Raw genomic sequence first — 3,800 nt, 5'->3', positions numbered from 1 at the left:
GCAGACGCCACTTTTTACTTTTGGGGAGCAGCCACTTTTTGGAGCATGCGACTTTTGAGAGAAGAAAAGGGGACGCAACTTCAGAGAAAGGAAAAAACGGCAGAAGCGTTGGAGGAGTTTTGAACGTGAGGAAATTAAGAGAGAAGAGAAAGGAGAACCAAATTTACTCCATGGTTTCTATGGTTTTATCTCCATTTATTATTGTTCTTGGTTTAATTATGTTAGGCTAAGAATCTTGTGTTACTCCAAACACATAGTATGACATTTTGATTTCGTGATTTATTCTATGCTCGTTTTTATCTCATGTTCGTTATTACTACTTATTTGATTGAATGAATTTATTACTTTAGGTGCATCTTTAGTGATAATTCAATAGTCTTGATTTAATGCCTCTTTAGCTTGAATTGGGATGGATTGTGGTGGTTATGAATTATCAATTGGAATTGTTTAGATGACAACTTGATAATGGATTTTGATCTTAATTGCAATTGTACTTTGAATCTCACGCTTCCGTAGGGTTCTTTGGATTATTGAATTTGGTTTAAAGAGTAAGTGTTTAGATATTCTTTGACTAGTTGATGTTTAGCATGTTTAGTGCTTGCATGTTGATTTATTTTAAATTGTCCCGAACGTATGAGATAGAATTGAATGCATAGGATTAATCCGTGTCTTGTTTACAAGTGTTTGGAGTAACAATTGTCTCACTTGTGTTCATTTGAATTCAACTTTATTTTTCATTATTTTCATAAAACAAACTTCAAACAAAAACATTCATCTTTACTATTATTTTTATTTTTTTGGAGTTAAACGAACTTATCTTCCCTATGGATCGACACCTTAAATTACTACACACGAAGCTGTACTCTTGCAGTGAAGTGGTAATATTAGGGATAATTTTGTGAACTTGAGTGCATATCTATTCTGATTTAAAAAGACCTAAAATTACACATCAAGTTTTGGCGCCGTTGCCGGGGAAGGCAATAGGTCGTTTAACTTTCTATTTTATTTTTATTTTTATTTAATCTTTTTAATTTAATTTTGTAGGTACTTAATTCGTGTTCTTACGCGTGATAGCCATCTACCACGTCTGGACTCGAAGACGAAGGAGTGTTTTATTTGTGGTAGTATCTTTCTAATTCCTTGTGTTTTATTTTAAGTTTGCTAGTACACATTCCAGCACACACTTTTTCTAAGACTAACCCCGAAGTTGTCGAGAGTCTCGCTTTCGGTAGAATTGGTATATTTGAGTTGTGCTTGGTTTCTTTTCTGTTGTGTAGGTGTTCTAGAAAATTGAAAACAGAAAAAAAAATAGTGGATGCGAACCAGATCTAAGGGTACACCGCAATTTGGGTTATTGATACATCATAGAAGAGGACAGAATTCAGCTGTGATTGATAAACATCAGGACTATCAGAGTCCAGTGGGAGAAAATCCAATTTTTGAAACAAATTTTGAGAGTAGTAGCAGTGATTCAGAAGCTGAGTCGATGGCCGAAAACAATAACAATGCTCCTCCTGTGGAAAAGTTCGGCGATACTGTCAGATCGGGAGTTGATCACCCGGGAAATTTTGCCTATGCTACGGATAACATAAGCATCCCACCTCACTACATCAGCTTGGTGAATGGTGGCACCTTGTTCCATGGCCGTGAAGACGAAGAGCCCATAAGCCACCTCAATGCATTCTATGAGTTGACCATGAACCACAGACCTGCGAATGTGCCACATGATAATATCAAGAGAGCTCTCTTTCCTTTTTCTTTGAGAGACAAAGCACGAGAGTGGTACGACTCACTTCCGGGGTATAATGTGGCGACCTTTGAAGATCTGAAATCCAAGTTTATCCTGGAATATAATTCACCAATGAAGATCGAGAGATTGAGGGATGCCATCACATCTTTTCGGCAGCAAGATGATGAATCTTTTGCTGAAGCATGGAAAAGGTTTACTGAGATGTTGAGAAAGTGTCCTAGCCATGGTCTTGCTCCTGGCCGTGATCTTGTCAAAATTTACCAAGGCTTAAACAATGAAAGCATGGGACTTATAAATGCAAGTACTGGTGGAGATCTTCATAATAAGACACATGAGGAAGTGCGGACCTTGTTTCAAAAACTAGCAGATAATCAAAGAAACTGGTACAATCCAAGGAGAGGGGTTGAGAAGAAAGGAAATACCTTTGGAGCTTCAGTAGAATCTGAAAGAATGACAGCGGTTGAAGCACAACTAGCTAATATTAGCACTCAAATGTCATCGGTGGTTAAAGCAGTATCTTCCATGCAGCTGAACCCACAACCTCAAGTTGTTGCAATGGTTAGATGTGGACTATGCCAAGGTGGGCATCACACATATCAATGTCAAATGATCCAATCCCAAGAAACAGTCGAGGATGTGAATTACATAGGCAATAACCGCCAAGGTTTTAGCCAAGGAGGTCAATTCAACAACAATAATCAGAACTGGAAGCCTCAACAACAAGGGAATTGGAATCAAGCTGGGTCAAGTAACAATGGTGGGAACCAATTGCGAAACAACTCCCAACCCCTTGGTTTTGATAAGAAACCTTCACTAGAAGATCAGATGGGACAGATATTCTCTTACATGTCAAAGAGTCAAAAAGAGAATGATTTCTTCAAAGAGAAAACAATTGAGAAGTTTGGACAACTCGAGGCTTCTATGAGGAATTTGGAAACACAAATAGGGCAGCTTGCTACAGCTTCTCATACAAGAACTCCCGACACCATTCCAAGTGATACAGTACCCAACCCCAAGGGAAATGAACATTGCAAAGCAGTCACCCTGAGAAGCGGAAGAAATTTGGATTCAATGCCTTTAATGGACGACCAAGGTACTTCCGGCGTCTCACACGCAGGGGCGGATGAGATGTTAGGCTTACATTCCTCGCATGCGGGGGCGGACGAGGCATGTAAGGGAAGTCCCGCGTTGGTGCAGGATGCCCAACATGGTCAAGAACAGGCTGCACCCGGCAGCAAGAAACAAGGCAATGAATCTAAGTTAAATGGAAGACTTACAGCAGGAGAGAAAGACAAAAAGGTCAATGAGACAGAACCTAAGAAGAGCAAGTCCAGTATTCCTAACGACATTCCACCGCCTCCATATCCATTCACGAGAAAGAAGCGAGTGCGGCAAGAAAAGAGTTTTGAGTGGATGATGAATGTGATTAGAAAGGTGAATGTAGACATCTCATTGGTGGATCTTTTCACCAATTTCCCGAGATTGTCCAAGTTCTTCAAAGACATGATGGCGAACAAGGAGAAACTTCAGGATGAGGGGATTGTGACATTGAGCACAAATTTCTCACAGCTGATATCTGGAATCATGCCGACGAAGAGAAGAGATCCAGGAGGCTGCATCATACAATGTGAAATTGGTAACACGATTTTCACAAAGTGTTTATTGGACCAAGGTTCAGGAATCTCACTGATGGCATTGAAAACTGCTCGTGCCATTGGTTTGGAGAAAAGAATGGAGCCTATCGACATCGCTCTACAATTGGCTGATCACTCCATAGTGAAGCCCACTGGAATTGTTGAGGATGTCTTGGTTAAAATCGATAAGTTCATCATTCCCGTTGATTTTATTATGCTTGACATGCCAGAAGATAAAGAAGTGCCAATTCTGTTTGGTAGACCATTTCTAGCAACGGGAGATGTATTGCTTGGAGCAAAGGATAACTCTGTTACATTCAGAATTAATGGTGAGCAATTGACCATCAATGTTGAGAAGGCGATGAAACATCCTACTGATGCAAAGGCATGTTTTCGAGTTGATGTCTTAGACAGAT

General features: G+C 39.8%; 1 non-coding gene across 1 annotated transcript; it reads right to left on the bottom strand.

The window, feature by feature from the left end:
• Nucleotides 1-1,873: 1,873 nt before the first annotated feature.
• LOC121780490 lies at nucleotides 1,874-1,980 on the bottom strand. The gene has a single exon (XR_006046034.1). It is a non-coding gene; the product is annotated as a small nucleolar RNA R71 (small nucleolar RNA).
• Nucleotides 1,981-3,800: the final 1,820 nt, after the last annotated feature.

This window comes from Salvia splendens, chromosome 19 (assembly GCF_004379255.2).
Source record: "Salvia splendens isolate huo1 chromosome 19, SspV2, whole genome shotgun sequence".
NCBI classification, from domain to species: domain Eukaryota; kingdom Viridiplantae; phylum Streptophyta; class Magnoliopsida; order Lamiales; family Lamiaceae; genus Salvia; species Salvia splendens.
This window is presented reverse-complemented; position numbering and strand designations above follow the sequence as displayed.